The 23,809-nt window shown below is 35.8% G+C and overlaps 1 long non-coding RNA gene across 2 annotated transcripts in view; it reads left to right on the top strand.

The window, feature by feature from the left end:
- Positions 1–23,809, top strand: part of LOC134731091 (uncharacterized) — a 480,758-nt gene that overhangs the window by 283,279 nt on the left and 173,670 nt on the right. For both annotated transcript variants that reach the window (XR_010113162.1, XR_010113161.1), the window contains exons 3-4: positions 466–653; positions 3,064–3,189. This is a non-coding gene — a long non-coding RNA (uncharacterized LOC134731091). The remainder of the gene's footprint in view (positions 1–465; positions 654–3,063; positions 3,190–23,809) is intronic.

Below are 23,809 nucleotides of genomic sequence, written 5' to 3'. Positions count from 1 at the left end.
TTAAGTTTTTTTTTAAAGTTTTTTACTGTTTTGCATTTGTCGTTTGTTTAATTTTATAAGAAAGGTGGTATGTAATCATGCCTTTCAGTGCTTATGGAGAAACAGCTATTGTTAAGAAAGAGATAAATTCATCATTATAATGGAAATGGAAATAGGAGAAGATAGTTGTAGCTGCAATACATTGATGTATTTGCTTTTGGCAAGATTGACCAGTTCCTGTTTTTTGGCTTCTATTTTTTTTCTAAAGTATGAGGCAACCCAATAGCTGAGATTTACAGCAATGGAGGACGCTGGAAATTTGGGAGACATAAAGGTTTGAAATTGTAAATTGTGGAAAATAGCAACACAAATTATTATAGAATTATTCTTAAAAACCTATGTGGTTTTTAGAACTTAGTTGAAGTTGAGGATATTGGTAACAACTGGCAACAATTTATATGGGTAATAATTTGTATATTTCCCCAGGAAATCTCAGATGGTTGTCTACAGTTACAAGGGGGATTGTTGGACTGACTTGTGATTTTTCTGGGAATGCAACTCAAGTTAGAAGAGGCCATTATCTGAAAGAAGAAGAAGCACCAGCTGATGTGTTGGTTATTTTAGGGCGACATTTGCAGTTGCTTGGGCAATATCATGAGCCTCACCTCATGCAGGTAAGATCTGGATGGGCACTAGATGACAGTGCACAGCTTGTATTTCTTTCAAAGGAGCGTTCACTTTCAACTACACAAGGCATGATTTCTAGACTATTTTCTGAAAGGCTGGAAAGTGAATGTGAAGTTCTGAAGACTTGGTCCCTGGCTCTGCTCAACCAAATTTTTTTTCTTCCTTCAAAACAGCAATGCTTTGCTCCCTGAGTGGGACTGGCATCGTGGAAATTCAGGAATTGGTCAGATTCCAAGTTTTGTGAGTTTCACCACTGAATATAAACCTCAGTTCATTAAATAAAAGTTTGTCCTATTCCATGGCAATTTATCTATGAAAATTGCTGTTTTAAATGTTAAATGAAGTTGAAGTGGTTTGTCACTCGTTGTCTCCCTTCAAATCCAATAATTAAATCTATTGGCACTTCAGACTGTTGTTATAACATGGAACATGGTTACGTAAAATGAAGGATTATTGTGTCCTTGATCTTCATTTGTTGTCCAATAAGCCATATGGTTAGGAAAAATAATATTTGAGATTCATCATCATTTGTTCAGTAAACCATTTTACAAATTGCATCATTATTGTTTTGGAAGTACCTTTATAAAAATGTGTCCTAAGCTTTAAATCCCATGTATTACTCATGATTATTTGCAGACATCCACTCAAACTAATTTATCAAATAAAGGTATGTATAGGCTCACATCACATATGGAGTTCAGTAAAGAACTGTCTTATATGCAGGCCACAGACAATAGTCAAATTAGGTTTTTAAGACTTTTTTTCTTTGCCATTATTTCTCCTTTATACTTTGCCTCTTGTCTTAACTCCGGTTGCTATAACAAAATAACATGCACTAGGTGGCTTAAAAACATACATTTATTTCTTACAGTTCTGAAGGCTAAGAAGTCCAAGATTAAGATGCCAGCTGACTCAGTGTCTGATGAGGGCCCTCTTCCTGGTTTTCAGATAGTCAACTTCTTACTGGATCCTCACATGATGGAGAGAGGAAGCTTATAAGAATGCTAACGTTATGGCGGCTTTATTCTCATCACTTCATCTAAACCTAATTACCTCTCAAAGGCCCCACTTCCTAATGCCATCACATTGGAGTATAGGGTTTCAACATATACATTTGGGAGGATACAGCATTCAGTCGATAATCTTTCTCCTTGCTTTCCTCTTTTAGACTCTTACTATAGATGGATTTCCTTAATGTAGCAGGACATGACTGCCAATATCCTGGGCATATGCCTGTACAGCTTTTAACTGTCCTGTAGAGATGACACTGGCACATACTTTGCTAATGTCATATGATACAAATTTAAAATAGAGTTTTTTGGAAAAAAATTATAAATGAAGCATACCCAATTCCCTGAGCCTGTGTTATTCCACAGAGAATTGTGCTTAGGCCAAGTATATCTGATGGTAAAGATAGACTCTGGTAGAAAGGTCACACCCTCCTGAGTCACTCTACATATATATATGTGTGTGTATATATATATATATATTTTTTTTTTTTTTTGAAGCGGAGTCCTGCTCTATTGCCCAGGCTGGAGTGCAATGGCGTGATCTCGGCTCACTGCCACCTCCACCTCCCTGGTTCAAGCAATTCTCCTGTCTCAGCCTCCCAAGTAGTTAGGATTACAGGCACATGCCGCCACACCCGGCTAATTTTTTGTATTTTTAGTAGAGACGGGGTTTCACCGTGTTGCTCAGGCTGGTCTCAAACTCCTGAGCTCAGGCAGTCCACCCGCCTCGGCCTCCCAAAGTGCTAGGATTACAGGCATGAGCCACCGCGCCTGGTCCCACGCTACATATTTATAAGGAAAGAGAGTCATACACATCTAGTCAATTATATTAAAAATAGGAGATTACTGGTCAAGAAGAGCCTCTAGAACTAAGTGGCTTGTATGAGCCTGCTCCTCTCTTGATATGGCTAATTGAGACATGCTAAGAAATATCTTTTTCTTAATGCATAGTCAGATTCATCTCATCTCATAATCTAAAAGGAAGACATATGTCTCCACACCACTTCTATAGTTCTTGTCTCCCAGCAGCTTGAACCCACTCTTCTTCATTCAGCTTTGCAATTCTGGGGCTGAGACTCTGCAAGCTACGTTTTTGCTTTGTCAGCTGGCTCCCTGTGAAGCTCTGCCAATCTTGGGCACTAGAGGGAGAGAGCAAGGCTGGAAAGGGAAGAAGGAAGACTTGCTCTTTTCTGTTTGTTCCCTGTGTACTTCTAGACTGCTTCCTGTTCCTGTGGGCATTACCCCAACAACAATTCCCAGCAGTAGCAGGGCTTTCCCACAGCAGCAGCTGAATTCAGTTTGCAGTTTCTTCCACACTGACATATTTAGCCTCATTACTTGCCTCTCAGAGCTACCAACAACACCTGCCTGTGTCCTCTCTTTACAGGTCTGGGTCCCAGACCCAAAGACTGCTCCTCCATACTCAGAGATACCAGCACTAACAGAGCAGCTCCTCTTCTTCAGTACAGATGCTTCTCAACTTACAATGAGGTTATACCCTTATAAACACATGGTAAGTTGAAAATATCGTTAAGTCAAAAATGCATTTTAATAGCTCAATAAATCCATAGTAAAGTTGAAAAGTTGTAAGAAAATCCAAGGCAAGTAGAGCACTGTCTGTAGTCCATGTTTCAACTCTTGGGACCCATCCTCTAAGTTTCTACATTTTAATTATTTTAGCCTCTTCCCTTTGTTCCTTTAGCTATAAGGGTGATAGCTTCTTTCTATAGTTGCTACCTCCGTAATACCTTACAGCTCTCTTTTGATCCTTTCAGTTACTTTAACAATATTTTTATATAAAATAATCCTGTTCAATAACTGGCAGTTTCCTTCTTTTGACTAGACCCTGATACACCCTTCAAAATTTATTCGTAAAAGTTCAAGATAGGATTCTAGTAGCTCAGGCTCAGGTCATATATCTCCCTCTTGGCCATTTGCTATGTATGATCCAGTGGAACGGTGATTGACATAACCTAGGCCAAATGCTCGGGTCTATGGCTGAGATGAGGGGCACTATGATTGATAGTTTCAGAAGGATCATATGGATTTAGAGAAATTCTCCAAAGAAACAGATTGCTGTCTCCAGAATAATAGGGATGAAATGCCTGCTGGGGTGGGGGGCTTTAGCTACCACAGATAGCTAACATAGCACTGCCTCTCTACCTATAGGTATATATGTTTATTAATGGGTCCAAATTAGTAAGGTATAAACATGATATTATGTTCTACTCTAGTCATTGCTTTTAGCCATATCCTGCAATACATTTTATTATCCCTGAAAATATATTCAGCAGGTTTTAATACTTGCTATCACTTTCAATTAGAACAAATCGATGTGGTTCTAAATTTCAACCCTATCTTCAGCTCAAAGTTTTTATCCTTCCTTTGCTATCTGAAATTATTGTTCCTCATCCCTCCACAGTCATAGGTGAAAGAAAGAAGGAAAGAGACATGTCTGTCATTGAGATACCTCCTCCCTTTGTTTTCTGTAAATTCTGTGTCCTGCAGTGTGTGCTAGAGCACATTGATAGGAGAGGAAAAATTACCAATGCCTCTTCATTAACCAGTTTTGTAGATTTCTTTGTTGGTTAATTGCAACAGCTTTTTTGGCCACCACAGAGATCCTCTGTGTGGTAAGTGTTCTAATGAACTGGGCACATGAGTAAGTTCTCCTGGAGCTGCTGTTCTCCTCACTGTATATATAGTTCCCTGATTTGGGAAAGCTGGCTCAGGCATTCTTGGCAGTCTAGCTGTCTGCCTGTGGCAGAGTATTTTACCTAGCAGGACAACTTCACATGGCGGTGCCAGCCAAGTGGCTCACATAGAACTACTTCTAGTTTCCCTTGACTGACAGAAAATTCAGACATTCATATCAAGTCATCATCATCAATGTCACTGCTTCCTCCACTTGATATTTAAATGAGGAAAAGTTAGCCACAGGGAATCAGCATCATGGTAAGATATTGTGATTGTTAATTTTATATGTCAGTGTGGCTGGGTCATAGCTCCCAGATATATGGTCAGACATTATTCTGAATGTTTCTGTGAGGGTGTGTTCGAGTGAGACTAACATTTAAATTAGTTGAATTTGAGTAAAGCAGATTATTTCTATAATGTAGGTGAGCCTCATCCAATCAGTTGAAGGCCTGAATAGAACAAAAGACTAACATTCAGCAAGATGGAAGTCTGCAACAGATGGCCTTCAAATTTGAACTGAAACATTGAATTTTTCTGGGTCTTCAGACTGATGGTCTTGGGCTTAAACTGCAGCTTTGACTCCTCCCTAAGTCTCCAACTGTTTCAATGTTTTATTAGAAAGCAGGTACTTTGCATCTCTTTGATGCAGTTTTCGTGATTTAGGCAAAAAGAAAATTTCCACTCCACCTCCTATTATACAAAGACTGCCTTTTTTTTCTTGCATATTTATAGAGAGTAGTTTGATTTTACTAGAATATCTTATCATAATGGTGGACTATAATATTGCTTTTCTTCTCCATTTGGATACCACATTTCTTACAACTGCTTCCTCAAGTCCTGTGAGTGGAAACATGTATCCTGTTTCCTCATTGAGGAAATACAGCAGGGAAATGTTAGGTAGCTACCTGACTAGAGTGCAGGCTTGGCCTTTTATACAGAAGCAAATGTTAGCAGGATTATTGGCTTCTTTGTGTCTCTGGGGGAAACTTACCCTGTGTGATTTCTTTCTTTGCTGTGGGGGCAGCTACTAGGAAACAAGATTATGTGCAAATTTACTGATGTAGGCCACAAGGGTAAGTAAAGACCATGTATAATCTTTAGAAATACAAGCTCCCCTTTAGATTTTCTTAGCTGACTTCTGCATTTGGGCATCACATATACATTCTCCTTAATTTACCAATTATTAGAGGGGCTGGAGAATCCAGTCATTGTATTTCTTAATGCCTTTAACCAATGTATACCTTTGTGTATGAGAATTGTATACCAGGAAATGAGCTTGCTCTGACTCTTTTAACTGAACATACATCAAAATGTGCTGGTAAAATATTGAGGAAATGTTGAAATAGCATAATTGAGAGCATTCTTCCTTGTTTGGTCAGAGGTTCATGGGATACTCATGTGATAACTACAAAATTATTTTCTGTAAGAAATTAGATCAGCATGTGAAAGTAGTGAATCATGAAAAATTTAGTAAAACAGGCATCATGGTAAAAAATAAAATTATTCCTAACATTAATTTTGAAATAGCAGAGAATTGTGTATGTTTTCACTAAGAAGTGGAAATGCATTTGGACCCATTATCCTTACATGCCAAATAACGTGAAACAATATACGTTAATGTCAAAGAGTTTGACAATAGTTAAAGTAGCCTGCAGCAACTCTCAAAACCTGACTTGTTAATGTTGTAAGGGTTATGAAAATGAAATACTGCTCTCAAAAGTTGTTTTCTTCAATATACATATTTTCTTGTGGGAAAAAATAAGTCCAAAAAAAGTCAATATAAACATCTGGAGAGGTAAAATTTGAAAGTTCTGTTACCTTAAGTTCGAGCTTGCCATTACCACTATACTACATTGAAAAGAACTTATTTTAGAACATTGTAGTTGTTGGTGTAACCAAAGTAGGTACCTCGATAAAGTATCCTATTGTAAAGTAGCATAGTAAAGGAATAGCAATTATCAAAGGGGAAAATATCTGGCTAGTGGCTCAATTCTGTGAACTTTTCAATGTTACATGACTTAAGTGATGCTGGGTTTTGACAGTAAACTGAGATATGATATTCAAATGTAGATGCTGATACCATTGTGTGTTGCATTATTGTCTGAAAAGGTAAATATTTAGGTTAAATTAAATGACTTTGTAGCCTGGTAAAACATACAATATAAATTTGAGAATATGGGGATTTAAAAAAATCAACAAATAAACACAGGGAATACTTTATAAATTACATTATCTAACTAGGTGGGAAAACCTACAAAAATATCCAATTACATTATGCATATTTAATGTACTAACAAATACAATACTGTCATAATGCATGAGTATAGACAATTTTCACTGAAATTCTTAAAAACCTTGCTTTCCCAAAATTTAAACTAAAAAAGAGAAGCAACCAGAGGTATTTGTTGGTGCCATACTATGATAGATGTTTTCATACTGCGCTGAGAGAGCCAGAAAGCCTTTGCAAACATTAAACATAAAAGGTATGATGGAAAGTGAACAACTTTAGGCATTGCAATTCTGACCTCACTATTTGCCTTTTGTCACTTTAGGCAAGTGCCACTTAATTCCTTGGAGACATAGATTATTGCTCCAGAACAAATGAAATAACATGTTTACGGGTGGTTTGTATGTTATAAAATGGAATATGGAAGAAAGATGCACATACAATTTTAGATCTCTTCTGCAGTCCATACTTGACTGGGGGACTTAGAACATAAGAGGGGCTGATGATGAGGAGGAATGCATATGCTAGAATATAATTTATATTAGGAAAGCAAAATAGCATATTTTAAAAATGCAAATAGAGGGAACGTAAACTTTCTGTTTTCAGAAGAGGGCATGACTTTTTAAAATATAAGCGTTATGGATTTAATATACCCTATATTGTTATATTCCAATGTTTGGAAAAAACGTGCATTTATAGAGTAAAATCCACTGAACTTTATAATAAAGGCTATAAAATATTATACTTTACACTAATCATAGTTTACTATAAGCAAATATTTAACTTCATAAATAAAGGAACACTGAATAGTCACCTGATAATTCAATGGACACTTTCATATATTCATCCAATAAAATTAACAACAATGTTTATAAGGCTATAATATTAGAAATCAGAATGTTTATTCTGGACTCTCTTAAACTGTAACAAGAAGAGAATTGTATTTAGCACAATTCCAGGCACGTATTCCTCCTTTTGTGAGGAGCTGTGACAAAGAGATAAGGACTGTGATTTCAGAGGGTTATGTTGGCAGGGAGGATCATTTGTCTAGAACCTGAGTTTTAATATAATTGCAGGGGAAAAGGATTCTTGAATAAGAAGAGTTGAGAGGTGAAGTGAATACAAGCAGGGAACATCATAGTGAGTGACTGCAAGAAAAAAAAAGATTTTGGTGGCTTCTATGACAGCCTGTTTTACTGAGAACAGTGTATTAAGATAATTTTTAGGAAGGTTTACTGGCATTTGCAGTGGGAAATATCTATCTTATCTACAAGAAATCTACCTAAATATATGTATTTTAGTTCTTAAAGGACTTAGATTTAGATTTAGGGGAACAGTTATTTGTTTTAGAAGTAGTACAGAGTTTAAATTGGCCACAGAGTAATCTACATTATACTCAAGATCAAAAAAGAAAAACATCTGTATATTTCATGACCTACTACTTAATTGCAGGATAATATAAATGTTTTCTATAATTAGCATTGTTGAAAGGAATTCCATTAACTGTACATGTTCACTCCTGCAGGGCACTAAATATTGGGTTCTACATGCAAGTTACTATTTATATACATACAAATTTCACTTTGCTTAGTCATATTTGCCCCAAATCTGCCCCAAAGTTATAACATCTTACTTCAGTATTTGTGGGGTGGAAACATATTTTATTACAATTTCCATTCTGTTATTTTTCTTTTTCTTTTTTTTTTACATAGTATATGATTTTACTCATGTAACATTCTTGAAATGATAAAATGATAGAGATGGACACAGATCAGTAGTTGCCAGGGGTCAAAAAATGGGAAAGGGAGGAAGAAGGCATTCTGTTATTTTTCAAATTTTCATCTATCTAGCAGTTGTAGAGTAAAATTCCAATAACTTAATTTTTCAAATCCTTATAACTACATTTTTTCTATAGGAAAAATATTTTATATAGTAGATATATTTCAATAATATTATTTTGCATCATTATTAAAATTTCCAACACAAATAGAAGTAGCTTCATTTTGTTCCTAACAGTTATTTTGATCAACTAATAGAGATTTTTTAAAGACAATCCTTAGGTATTTTAAAAATAAATTTCAATAAAATTGAAGTATTCAATGGAAGGTTATACACAAAAAAGGAAATAAATCCTCTGTAGTAAAACTGAACAAAACATCTATGAAGCAATTTTCAATCTGAATTATAATTAAAAAAAATATTTTTATCAGGAAAAATTTCTATTCCATAAATGAGTGATCCACTTCTCTGCAACTGTAAAGCCATACTGCCTATATGATACCACCATGTAATGGTTAATCTTGCTTTCCAATTTATGGTGCAAATTTTAAAAAGAGCACTGTCTTCATAATACCAAAGTTAAAATTATTTTTCTGCTACATTTTGAAATATTGCATTTTGGCTTGGAAATAACTTAATAAAAATAGTTTAGTCATAGTAATTCTATGCCTAAACAATGTTTTCAACTGATTTATTTTGCTAGTGCTTTAATACTCATTTTAAGTACTCACCAATCTTAAGTTGCTGCATCCAAGATATCTGGAAATGGCATATAATTTAATTAATTTTATGAGTATGATTTGCCTTTTCTCTTTTATTTTCATACATTTATGCATGTTAGCTTCTTTGGCTGGAGTATCTTCCTAAACAATAACTGCTTGTCACTTCTCTAAATCATGCTTCAAGGCTTAGTTTAAATGCTACCTCCTACATGAATTCTCTTTTTATTATTTCAGCCTGCAGTGATTGCTACTGCCCTCATTATGCTATGTAGTCTTTCTAGTTATATTCAATAATTTGAAGACATTCAAGTCTCTACTTGATTATGTATAGGGCTTTTTATATAAGTATCGATTTTTGTTGAAAAAAGTAAATTGTATGAAGAGCCAAAGGTTAAATTTCTCTAAGGTATCAGTACCAGGAAAATTTACAATTCCCATGAGCATTGGGTATATTTTTAATTTCATAGACATTGGCCCCTGTAATGGATCTTATTTCCTTTTATTACTGTTGCTCAGAAGCCCAGCACCAAATTTGCACCTCATATCTTGAAGGTGTACAGCATCTCATAGCCTTTTAAAAAATATGAATATATTAGCTTTGCCACTGTTTTCATCCCTTTTAATTTTTTTGTTCCCTGTGTCCTGATTTTTTTATTTAAATTTTTAGAAAATTCCTGATGTTCTTGAATATCTTTGTAATCCACCTCAAAATTTCTTTATGTCAAAGAGAAGCATATGCAAATAAATAGAGAATAAACTGTGTGAAAATAATTGTTTTTACCTGGAAACATTTCAAAAATGGGGGGGATCAAGAAAATAGTGAGATGCAATAAATATATTTGGACTTCTATATGTATTTCTTATTTTAAAAATAAAAGTTAACTTTAGAAATATTTAATTTGCAAATCAAAGAAGCACATATATGCAATTTACAAATAAATATACATATACTGCATGCGTACATGCGTGTGTGTCTCCCTTTCGGCACTGGAAAGCCTCTTCTATCAGCTGCTGGGAGTGTGACTGACATATGAAGACTCTCATACCAGTCCTGTCCTGACAGTGCCCTTAGCTGAAGAAAGTTGCCTTGCCTAAGGCCATGCCTTCTCTTTGAGGGTAGCCTGCATCCAATAGCTAGTTGATACGGAGTTATAAAACCTGATCCCTTTGCCATAACCCAGTACAGTGAAGCAGCATCCTAGCTTCAGAGTTCCCTCTGGAGTTAGTTGGCATTTTTGCTACGACTGTCTCAGAATACACCTTCTTCTGTTGATCATTCCTGCCATTTTATTGCTCTATAGTTGTAAATCCTTACAGCACTTCCTAATATGCTTTCCCTTTTTTTTTTTCTTTTTTGAGACGGAGTTTCACTCTTGTTGCCCAGGCTGGAGTGCAATGGCGCGATCTCACCTCACTGCAACCTCAGTCTCCCGAGTTAAAGCGATTCTCCTGCCTCAGCCCCTCCAGTAGCTGGGATTACAGGCGTGTGCCACTACACCTAGCTAATTTTTGTACTTTTAGTAGAGACAGTGTTTCACCATATTGGCCATGCTGGTCTTGAACTCCTGACCTCAAGTGTTCCACTCACCTCAGCCTCCCAAATTGCTGGCATTAAAAGCGTGAGCTGCTGCACCCGGCCCTAATAAACTTTCTATACCCTAACCTCTATCTCAGAGTCTTCTTCTCAGAGAGTTCAATCTCTACATAGATAGACAGACAGATACATACATTTATACATACACACATAAACGGATTGACAGAGAGGCCTGCCATCTGTCTGTAGCACAAGCTAAATAGTCCTGAACAAAGTGAACAGACCTCTGTGACACCTGGAGATCACCTAGAAATCCCTGGGTCTAAGTTATTACTTTTCATTATCATAGGAATCTATTTAATTTTCATGTTACTTTATAGTTGAGAATGAATTGCGTTCTGGCCTATAAAGGAGCTGATTTTACTGACCAGGAGGTGACAATTATGGTCACTAGAGCTCTCTGCTTGGTTTTGAATCTCAGCTCTTCCATTTACTAAATGTGTGATCTTTGACAGGCATTTACCCTCTCTGGGCCTCAGTTTTCTTATTTGTAACCTGAGGATAATAACAATAACTATTTAACAGTGATTTGGGAAAAATACAATGAATTAATTTTAAGTGCTTGGAAAAGAATTGGACAAATGTGTTAGCTATAATCTTAATGTAAAAAAATTACATCTCAAAGTCTCAATTACCCAGGTCAGTACCTTAAGCAATTAAAAAATCTTAACTAGTTGTTTCATATGGCCTGTATAGACAATACTCAACTGAGAAGTAATTTAGAGCATGACATAATTAACAACAATGAAAACATAGACATGGGAAATTTTTTTGACATTTTAGTAATGTAAGAAAAAAAATCTAAGCTAAGGTGCTTGGGAATTCTAATTGACTGTATTTGGGCTATCAGGTTACAGTTATATATAGATAGATGTTCTGGGTAATTCTGACCAGAAGTTAGAAGGAACTACCATAGTGGTTTTAAAACATATCTGTAAATTCTTGTAAACATCTCCTATCAAAAGTCAGTGTCCCCTCCACAGGCTAGCCTTTGGGACCACCAAGATGAATAGAATGTGGCAGAAATGACACTGCATGGTTTCTGAGACTATGTTAGCAAAGACCAGGTAGGTTTTCCTGGTCAGCCTTTGAACACTGACTCTCAGAGCCATCAATCACTATGGAAGAAGTCCAGGAATCAGAGAAAAGAAATCAGAGAAAAGACCTTTACATGTTAAAATGTTCATGTGCTGCCTTGTGTGATTGTTTTTAAGAAAATCACACAAGGAACCATGAAGCCACCTTATTTAAAGTCCACATAGAGCGAAAGATGGCGGAGGAGGACTAGATGCTCCCTGTTGAAAACTTACTAATCCAGGTACCGGACATGAAGAAGCTTCAGGATGACCATATGCAAGAACCAGAGCGAGAACTGCTGAGCCAGTCATTCCCTTGAATTGGGCAAAATAAATGATTTATATCATAAGCTACTCTTTTGCAGACATTTGTTACAAAACATGAGATAGCAACAGTAATACTTGTTTCTTTTTAGATCCTAAATTCATTAATTAGTTTTTATGTAAAAGAATGAGTGTAAGAATCAAAACTCAAAGACATTCATGAAAAATAGTTTTCATTTTTGTAAATTTTCAAGATACTGTTAAATATCTTGAAATTGTGTCAAGCAATAATTAAATATCATTTTTCCTGTCTTCTCAGCTTCCACCACAATGCAGACTTCTTTCTTTCATTTATTTCTGAAGTCTGAATAGGAGAGGACCCCTATCATCCAGTGTGTGCACACACACACACACACAGACACACACACACACTGCATTTCTCGCCCCATCCCTGCATTTTGGTGGGCAAACATGTTTTCTATTATTAATATCCAGACACACAGCCTGGTCGATTCTTTGAGGAAGTAATATGGTCTGATTATCTATACTTAAAATTGAGACAATTGAGACAATAATGACAACAAATTATAACAGTTTTTGTTCATTTGAGGTCCTGAGAAACTCAATTTCTACCCTCCAATAGAATTATTATGAAGTAGAATATACATAATATTTCAGGGCAGAAAAAAAAGAGTATCTTGTACATTCTGTGCTTCAATGTTCTTCATTGCTGTAACTTGTGAAAATTATATTTTTGGAATAATATGGCCAAGCTCTTATAATTCCAAAGAAGAAGGAACACTAGTACAATTTCTGAAGGCTGTTCTTTCTCTGAGGGAAGAAAAAAGACACATGGCTAGTTGCCAAGAGTTTCAGTTTGCAAGCTTGAGATTTGCCAAGGAGGAATTGGCTCAATAAAAGTCCCTGTTTTCTAATGGAAATATATATAGATTTTTCAATGCTAGAATAAGCATTTGAAATTATACATTATATCAATAATTTCTGCAGCAATTAGCAATTGGACCTATTTATTCCTGTGTGGGGGAGGTTGTGCTATTGGTATATTTTTTTTTCCTGAATCTTTCTGTGCATACACATTCTCAAAACACTTTAAAAAGAGGCTGCTTTAATGAATGTACTATGTTTGTTGATTGTTTCTTTAAACAATAGGAGATAGAAGATGAAGGATTTAATAAGGGAGTTAGCTTAGTTTTAAACTGTAAAACTTATGTTTTTATTGCATATAAGCACGTCTTTATAAATGAATTCAAAAGCATAATTCTGTGAGGCATTTGAAAACAGCCACCAATCCTCTGACATATGCTGGAATGTGGTTTGTCGCCGGTAGAAAACTAATTCTGATTAGCACTAAGATTAGTCATTCTAGTCTCCACTGGGGTGCAGTTTTTAAGCTTCACTAGAATCTTCCCCAACTTTTGGCACCTGGGTGATATGCATACCTGTGACCACAAACTGAAACTGAACCGATGAAATTGACATACTCAGAATGGAAACACTAATGTTGTCAGTTGAGGAGAAGGACTCTCAGAGGAGGACCAAGTTAATATGACAACTCCACTGAAGTGAATTACCACTAAAGAAAGACACTCTAGCATATGCAAATTGTTTTTTGTTGTTATGCAGAATATCTAGAAGGAGAGAATACCATTAAGTTTCTTTATAACATCTGATATTATTTTCCTCAACATTCCTTCTAGCAAGTTTGCTAAAGACTCATCTTGGGGATTCTGAAATGCCAATGGTTTTAGGTGTCCAGACACATGAATACTCCAGAAAGGAAAATAGATGCATGTGTTAAAATGAGTGACAGCATTCTATCAGAATTATCTTGGGTATTAATATATCTTCCGGCCCAGATTCAAGGTAACAACTAAACAACCACACCCCCACAGATAAACAAACATAGAAGAAGTAGATCTCTTCATACCATCATTTAGGTCTATTCTTCCCTCTCTTTGGGAACAGAATTTCCATTTCTTTGGAACAAAATGTAGTTTTCCGTATCTTGCCCTCCTACTTTGTATTTTCCCGATTCATTTTTAAGGCCTTGGACTTAGTAGATTGTCAAGTTAATTGTGACATAATGAAAAATTGAATAAACTCAGGAAAGACAAATAAATGTTTGGGTACTGGGGAGGTCCAAACTTTCTCTGGAATGTGTAGCACTCATATTTAGTACAGACAATAGCTTTAGAAATGTATTTGTGTAACAGAAAAAATGAAATTTTTTTTTCTACCTCACACCCCTTCTCTTTCATTCTTAGATAGGTAACATTCCTCTTTCTTCATGGATGGCTCTGACTCAGGGAGAGGTTTGGAGTATAGTTTTTTTTGCTCTCCGAAAATATGTAAAAACCCATTTGAAGCCAGAGAAGGATTGTACCATGCTTCTGTACAAAGGATAAGGCAGTCATTGACACTAACTTATAGCAATATAATACACCATGAAAGAAGGAGAGTAAGGAATACACCATTTAAATAAAGGATTTGGAAATGGAATCTGGTTCTTGAACCTTAATTTGTATTCCACTAAATGACATTGATTTTTTTAACCAGAGAGGATGGACTATAAAAGATTGTCCATATGTCACACTATAGGTTCTTTTGTCTTTATGACTGCTGAAAAACTTCCCCAAAAGCATTTTGGTAGAATATTTCTTATATTCCCAACAAATTCTTCAACCGCTCTCCAAATTATTGATGAGTTTATTCCTTGAACACAACTAAGACAGAGAAAAAGTTATTATCAAAAATATAGTTATACTTAAAAGATTTTGACTTTTCTGAATAAAGCAATAATACATGGTGCTTGATATTGCACCTATAACTTTACACCTCAGTGATTTTAATATAATGAATAATAGATATGTAATTTCAACTTTCAACTCTAGTAAGAGATGGGTTTGCCCCTGCCACTTGGAATTTAGATTCATGTCTATTATCTCATACAAGGAAGTTTCAACATTGGAGTATGCTGGTCCACAAAATGTTCAAATTTGTGTGTTATTACCTTAATACTTGTTTTCATTTGAAGCATTTATTTTCTTGGTCAGTGAGAAGCTATCATATACAGTTCCAAAAAATTTCTGTGTACAGATTTATTGAGAGATACTTCAGTTCAAACCAAAAAATAAACATTTTTATTAACTCTGTTAAATGGTCACTATCCCCAGAAGCAGTAGTTATCAAAATGTAGCTCCCAGAAGAGTAGCGTCAGCATTATCTGGGAATTTGTTAAAAATGAAAATTATCAGACCTTAACCAGAAGTACTGATTCACAAACTCTAAGAGTGAGGTCCAGTAATCTGAGTTTTAATGAGCTCTCCAGATGATGTGTGGTCGGTGGGAGCCACTAATTATAAAAATAAAGTGAGTAGGATTAAAAACAAATTTGATATTCTTATATGTAGGGCAATAAAGCAGTAATGGAAAGTACCAGGAAAATCAAGTCACTGTCACATGTACCACATTAAAACTAAATTTAGATAATTAGTTGGCATAGTAATAGTTTCTAACTTTGTGGTACATTAAAGTTATCAAATTGCCTTCAGATACTTCACCATATTGGTTTCTCATCATAACCCTCTGAGTTAGCTAGCACAAACCAAATATTGTTTCCTTCCTATAAGAACACTCAAGATTTTGTCAAAAGGCAACCAGCTAGAGATGGCATTAGAATCATCTTCTGTCTTGGTCTCTTTGAAATTTGCTGTGGTACAATAAGACCCTTATGAAAAGGGACTGACTTAAAATATGGCATGTTTTTGTCCTGCATCAGTAATACTTTCATCTTTGGTTATCACTCTTAATATTAAGTGACATATTAAAGTGCATCAGAGAAAAGACCTTCACATGTTAAAATGTTCATGTGCTGCATTGTGTGAATTTTTTTAAGAAGATTAGCCACCTATACTCAGTACCTTAATGTCCATTTATTGTATTGAGGTACTGACATGTTTTACAATTGATAACAAAATGTACTTCAAGAAAATTGTAGTCTTCAGCTTTCCTTTGTAGGTGAAAACTCTAGTCAAGTCTCTATTGTTTTATTGACTCATAAGGTATTCTGTTGAGTGCCTATTTTATACCATGTCCTCTTCTAGGCACTAGGAAAATAAATGTCACGAGTCTCGCATTTTAAGAGCTTCCTTTATCTCGAAACAAAACAAGCCCCAGGAATAGCTAAGCCACTATCATCTTGCCCTGCAGTTTGGCAACAGCTTTCTCAACCGTCTTTCTGTGTTCTTTTCCCTGCTGCAATAGAAAATGAACCTTTTCAGGAATAAATGAGATTATATCATTTCTCTGCCTAAAACCCTCTAGAAGATTTCCATTACATTTAAAGAATAAAATCCTAAGTATTAGTCTCTGACATACTTTGCCTTAAGTATCTCCTTATTGTTTCTTCAACATATTAAGCACATGTCCAACTCAAATCCTCTGAACCAGCTGTCATTTGGTCTGAAACATTTTTGCCCTAAAAATTTGCATGGCTCATTATTTTATTTCACTCTGTTTTCTATTCAAATAACCTTTCTTAAAAAGGCCTTTCCTGACCAATAACTCTATGTAAAATAATCCCACACACTCCCAATCCAGTCACTTTCAAATCCTCTCACTTTGCTACTTTTCTTGTTCAAAGCACTTATGAATACCTGACAGTATATAATATATGTCAATTTGGGATTATCACTTAATATTTTATATTAAAAACAATGTATGAATTTTTAGCCATTAATCGCTTGTTTATGATTTATAATTCTTTTCCCTAGTACTTGGATTCCATAAAGACAGAGATTTTTATGATTGTGTTTACCACTATATTCTTGACACCAAGAATTAAAAGTTATGAACATACAAAAATTATGTATGAAAAATAAATCACTTTATTAATGATAATATGTAGCACAAGGTACAAGTATGCCCTAAATAACATTATTAACAAGTGTATGCAGGATAAATTGATGGATTTGAATGAGCAAATAAAGATATCACGAAGATAACAGGAGAGCTCTACTATCCATTTACTAGATCAGACATATTCTCATCTAGTAAATAGACATCATAAAATATGTGGGAGGTGAAATATAGTAAATTATGTAGAACTATTAAAATGAGATAACTAAAAGAATGAGATAAGATTTCCCTGCATAAGCTCTTTTTGCCTGCTGCCGTCCATGTAAGATACGAGTTACTCCTCCTTGCCGTCCGACATAACTTTGAGGCCTCATAAGCCATGTGTTACTGTAAGACCATTAAACCTCTTTCTTTTGTAAATTGCCCAGTCTCAGGTATGTCTTTATCAGCAACGTGAAAATGGACAAATACCGTAAATCGGTACCAGTCGAGTGAGGTGCTGCTGAAAACATACCTGAAAATGTGGAAGCAACTTTGGAACTGGCTAACAGGCAGAGATTGGAATAGTTTGGAGGGCTCAGAAGAAGACAGGAAAATGTGGGAAAGTTTGTAACTTCCTAGAGACTTGTTGAATGGCTTTGACAGAAATGCTGATAGTGATATAGACAATAAGGTCCAGGCTGAGGTGGTCTCAGACGTAGATGAGAAACTTGGGAACTGGAGCAAAGGTGACTCTTGTTATGCTTTAGCAAAGAGACTGGCAGTATTTTGCCCCTGCCCTAGAGATTTGTAGAACTTTGAACTTGAGAGAGATGATTTAGGGTATCTGGCAGAAGAAATTTCTAAGCAGCAAAGCATACGACAGGTGACTTGGGTAGTGTTAAAGGCATTTAGTTGTGTAAGGGAAGCAGAGCATAAAAGTTTGGAAAATTTGCAGCCTGACAATGGATAGAAAAGAAAATCCCATTTTCTGAGGAGAAATTCAGGTGAGCAGGCTGCAGAAATGTGCATAAGTAACGAGCTGCTGAATATTAATCCCCAAGACAATGGGAAAAATGTCTCCAAGGCATGTCAGAGGTCTTTGAGGCAGCCCCTCCCATCACAGGCTTGGAGGCCTAGAAGGAAAAAGTGGTTTCATGGGCCAGGTCCAGGGTCCCTGTGCTGTGTGCAGCCTAGGGACCTGGTGCCCTGCATCCCAGCCACTCCAGTTGGGGCTGAAAGGGGCCAATGTAGAGCTTGGGCCATGGCTGGAGAGGGTGCGAACCCAAGCCTTGACAGTTTCCACATGGTGTTGAGCCTGTGGGTACACAGAAGTCAAGAATTGGGGTTTGGGAAACTCTGCCTAGATTTCAGAAGATGTATGGAAACACCTGGATGCCCAGGTGGAAGTTTGCTGCAGGGGCAGGGCTCTCATAGAGAACGTCAGCTAGGGCAGTGCAGAAGGGAAATATGGGGTCCGAGCTCCCACACAGAGTCCCTACTGTGCCATCACCTACTGTAGCTGTGAGAAGAGGGCCACCATCCTCCAGACCCCGGAATGGTAGATCCACTGACAGCTTGCACCATGCGCCTGGAAAAGCCACAGGCACTCAATGCCAGCCTGGAAAGCAGTCAGAGGGAGACTGTACCCTGCAAAGCCACAGGGGTGGAGCTGCCCAAGACCATGGGAACCCACCTCTTGCATCAGCATGACCTAGATGTGAGACATGAAGTGAAAGAAAATCATTTTGGAGCTTTAAGGTTTGACTGCCTTGCTGGATTTCAAACTTGCATTGGGGCATGTGGCCCCTTTGTTTTGGCCAGTTTCTCCAATTTTAAATGGCTGTATTTACACAACGCCTGTACCCCAATTGTATTTATGAAGTAACTAACTTGCTTTTGATTTTACAGGCTCATGGGCAGAAAGAACTTGCCTTGTCTCAGATGAGACGTTGGATTGTGGACCTTTAAGTTAATGCTGAAATTAGTTAAGACTTTGGGGAATTGTTGGGAAGGCATGAATGGTTTTGAAATGTAAGGACATGAGATTTGGGAAGGGCCTGGCCAGAATGATATCGTTTGATTGTGTCCCCACCCAAATCTCATCTCGAATTGTAACTCCTACAATTCACACGTGTCATGGGAGGAACCTGGTGGAGATGATTGAATTATGGGGGCTGGTCTTTACTGTGCTGTTCTTGTGATAATGAATGATTGTCATGAAATCTGATGGTTTTAAAAATGGGATTTTCCCTGCAAAAGCTCTCTTTGCCTGCTTCCATTAATGTAAGATGTGTCTTGCTCCTCCTGCCTCCCACCATGATTGTGAGGCCTCCCCAGTCATGTGGAACTGTAAGTCTAATAAACCTCTTTTTTTTTTTGTAAATTGCCCAGTCTTGTATATGTCTTTATCAGTAAGATGAAAATGGACTAATACACATGGCAAGGAACATCCTCTTCTAACAAACACATTTATATGTATATTCATTGATTACCTGGTAGTAAAAATAGAAGCTTATAAGAAATTACAAATGTTCATATTTTTTCAATTACATAGATGAATGAATGATAAATCTAGTTGATATACATGTCAGAAAAGATGAGGAACTTTTTACCTTTTAACAAAATCTATTAAAGAATACATATATATTTGTGATTTCTCTTGTAAGACAAGTTTAGTGTGGTAAGATTCTTTTCTTATTCATCATCAGCGTCCCCACAACATGCAACAGATTATATTTTAGATAATTAGTGCTTAATATATAAATGATAGAATAGTATTTATTTACATTTTTATTTTCAAAAACATAGAGCTCTTTTTCTGTTTGCCATTTGAGGTCAGGTACTTGCTGTCCTTTTGTAGTGGTAAGGCATTTTTCACTCCAATTTAGTGTAAATCCTTAGTCTCTGGTGCTGTCAGCCTGTAGGTAATGTTTTTATTAATCATCAATCATTTTCCTCTTTCCTACTTACGCAGGTCTTGTGTGTAACCTGCAAGATTTTGTACAAGAAAAGTGCCCATCATAAGTGAGGTACCAATTTTCTGGAACTATTACACTAGTGAATGATGACCTTTATCAAATGGTGGGCAATTGGAAAGCCTCCAAAACATCTTAACTAATTTGTTATAAGTAAACTTGATGTCTTGAAAAACAAATAGGGAAGCAATGCTTTACAATTGTCATTGTCCATGAATCAACATGAAGAACTATAACTAATTTTTAAGAAACAAAGTGCTACTTCCAATATACTTGGGTGTGGATATAGAAGGGAAGTAAGGAATGCTGTAATGGTTTTGGAAATACTGCTTATTTAAACAGGAAATATTAATGACCAAAATCATTATAACTTGTGAAGGATAACAAAAGAACATAAGTTATTGCTGGTTTATTTCAAGGGGAGTGGACATATATTTGAAAAGGAACCCGAGAGTTCTAAGTGCACTGAAGCAAAGAGAAACATTGGTTCAAACAATTAAATGATTATTTCCCTTGGAAAGAGGTTGAAGTAGATATTATTTCTTATTGTTTTGTCTCTTCTTAGTCAGACTCATATATACTTTCAGAAATATTATTTAAAGAATCAAAGTTCAAAGTAACATAAAATACACATCAAAAGTTCAAAGTACTTCTATTAAATATACCATATTATACTTATTATTAAAAGTTTTATTAATAGTATAAAGCCATAATAAGCAATAGTAGTAGTTGTTCAGTAAACTATATTTTCCTTGGGTAGCTTTAGTACACACATTTGCTGATATATTCAGCATACCCATAATTGCTGAAATTTAGATATGCACCCTCTTTTTAATATAAGTTCCCTATTATGTAGTGCTAAATTATTTCCCTTCTCCAAACCCTAAGGACTAAACACGTAATAAACTGAAGAAATGTAGTGTGCAGCAGGAAAGAAATTGGAAAAGTCATTATATTTGTCTTTAAGGAACATTATAATAGTTTTATCATCTACCTGTTATATAATTTTCAATAATATTTGTCAATATTATCTTTATAGTTTGTGGCATGTAAACATAATGACTCACTTGAAAATTCCTGCCATTAACAATGATGATAGCCTTCATTATTGAATGTATCTCAAGTACTTGCCATTGTAAATAACATTTTACATATGTTGTTTCACTATGCTTCATCATATTACTGTAAGATAGTTAATGTATCACTCTTTTTCCAATGAGATTTTCTGGGGGTCCAAGAGGTTACTCAAAATCCTAAAGTCAAACATTCATGGAAAGGTGAAGTAAGAACTTAAAACCTGATATATCTGACTCCAACTCTGCTGTCTTTTTTCACATTGTCAAGCTGTAGGACTTTGTAAATGTTTGTTATTAGGTTGGCATTTTTGATATCCTCTGCCTGTTTCATTGAATGATTAGCAGTACCTTAGAAACACTCCAATGACCTCCTTGCTTGTCATCAGAAATAATCACTGAAGACAGTAAAGCTATTGCTCTATGTAGCCATTTTGCTAGACAACAGGATTGGGTAAAGCAGAACTCCATGGAGCCAAATGGATAATAACAGCTGAAAAAACATAAAGCTGGATGAGCGTCTTATTTTTGTAGAATTGGTATTGCTAGTTCAGGACTGAACAGGAGCTCTGAATTAGAAATTAAAGATGCATATTGTCTCTAGACTTTACTATGTGTTCAACTTAATTGGAAATTACAACTAACACACTTCTTAGACATTTTTTTTTGTTGGGTATAAGATCAAAGTGAACTATACAAAAAAATAAGATGTGTTTGATGATTAGAGCTACAGGAGAAAAAGCGTAACACTCAATTTTGGTAGATAAAATATCTCAACAATGTCTTGAAGCAGAAGCTGTTAAAATCACACATATCATTTTGCCCACTTGAATTTCCTAAGGCTGTGATAGACAGTTTCTTGCGCTTTGAAAAATGTCAATTTCAGACACCTTTAACTCTTTTCTACCAGAGGATATCAGAGAAGTTGCTCAGCCACAAGCTGGGTATAACCTGTAAGTAGAGGGAAGTTCAAATGCTTAGAGACAACTGAGGAGTGGTAGTCAGTGGATAAGTTATTTCATTTCCTAAAAGATTATTTTGTATGATGATTGTATGTCAGGATCTTCATGGTTTCTCAGAGAATTCCCAGTGGGACTGAGCAGCAGTAACTCATAGAAGTATCTGGATCATTAATGTATACTTTTCAATGGCTTTTGTCATTTTGCTGTCTCTATTCCTAAAATGTACCCCCTTGGGATTGTGTCTCAAATACACTAAGTCCTTGCCTAAGTTTCCCCTTTTGGTGAACTAAATCTAAGACTATTCCCTGAAGAATGCTCTTAAAGATGTAGGGACATTCTCTAATAATGTGTCTTTCCCATTATCTTATTTAATACTTGATATGGTTTGGCTCTGTGTCCCCGCTCAAATCTCATCTCGAAATATAATCCCCACGTGTTGAGGGAGAGACCTGATAGGAAGTAATTATATCATGGGGGCAATTGCTCCTATGATGTTCTTGTGATAGTGAAGGAGTTCTCACGAGATCTGATGGTTTTAAAAGTGGCAGTTTCCCCTGCATGCTCTCTCTCTCCTGCCACCTTGTGAAGAAAGTACTTGCTTCTCCTTCTTCTTCCACTATGATTGTATGTTTCCTGAGGACTTCCAGCCATGCAGAACTGTGAGTCAATTAAACCTCTTTCCTTTAAAAGTTACCCAGTCTCAGACAGTTCTATGTAGCAGTCTGAAAACAGACTGATGCAATACTATCAATTGTTTATAATTTTTCCTCCCTCATATACTATAAACTCTCCATGGGTGGGCGCGGAAGCTCCTTTTCTTTTCTCCTCCCTTCTTCTTCTTTTTTTTAAAATAGTATATGTAATAGCTGTTTTCTCCTTGCACCTTGCACAGTAGCTGACACATATTAGGTATTTAATAAATACTCGTTGACTAATTGAAGTTCCCATCACAACTATGTGTGGTTGGTGTTATTGGATTACTTCGTAAAATGAGTTAAGTAACTTGCCCAGTGTTACACTGAAAGTGACAATGGATACGACAAGATTCAAATTCACGTCTCTCTATGTGTCCTTTCCACTATGTGTCCTCCAACAGCCTAAGTCAGAGAGAAAATTGTTATGTTCTAAGAGTATTTTTTGATATCCTAGTTTACTGGCTACCAAAAAGTTAGAAGAAAGTTCACATTTGAAAGCTTTCAGATCTTATAAACCTCTGTAGTATTTCATAAGTATATGGAACCACTGCGGTCAGAAAATGCTTTTACACAGTATACTTGTCATCCTTAGCCCATGTGTATGCCCTGGAGATCACAGAAGAATACCTTTTATACACTTTAGTATAAATGATAACTGAGGGAAGAAAAAAGAATCACACTTGGACCGTTTCTTGCCCCAAATTTATTATCCTAGAATTATTCCTTTGTATTTGGAGAGTGCTATACACTCATTTGTAGAAGATGTTGAGTTGAATGAAATTTCTATTTTCCTATTTTATACAGCATGAAAAGGTTATCAATCTCAAATAGTGATAGTGCTCTGGAAGGATCGTACTTTTGGAAACCAGGCATCTGCCTAAAGTAAAAATATTAGGAGAATTTCAGGATAATATTATTACATATTTTAATTTATTTCAAGTTTAATTATATATGTTTTAAAATACTTTATGTGTTCATAAATAACCTGATTTTCTAATTGAAACTAACCAACCACAAATACATTTATTCTAGCAAGAATATATAAACAGTAATATACTCAACAAATACCATTAGCAACGTAAGTATCTATTGATAGTATTTAACTTACTTACATAAGCACTTAACATTAAATATATTAAAAATTAGTTTTTAAAAGTTACTTCTATCAGTCTTACAATTCACCAAGTAACTTTTTAAACTATCACATGC

Source organism: Pan paniscus, chromosome 1 (genome assembly GCF_029289425.2).
Source record: "Pan paniscus chromosome 1, NHGRI_mPanPan1-v2.0_pri, whole genome shotgun sequence".
Classification (NCBI taxonomy): domain Eukaryota; kingdom Metazoa; phylum Chordata; class Mammalia; order Primates; family Hominidae; genus Pan; species Pan paniscus.
Note: the sequence above shows the minus strand (reverse complement) of the source record. Positions and strands in the feature narration are given on the sequence as shown.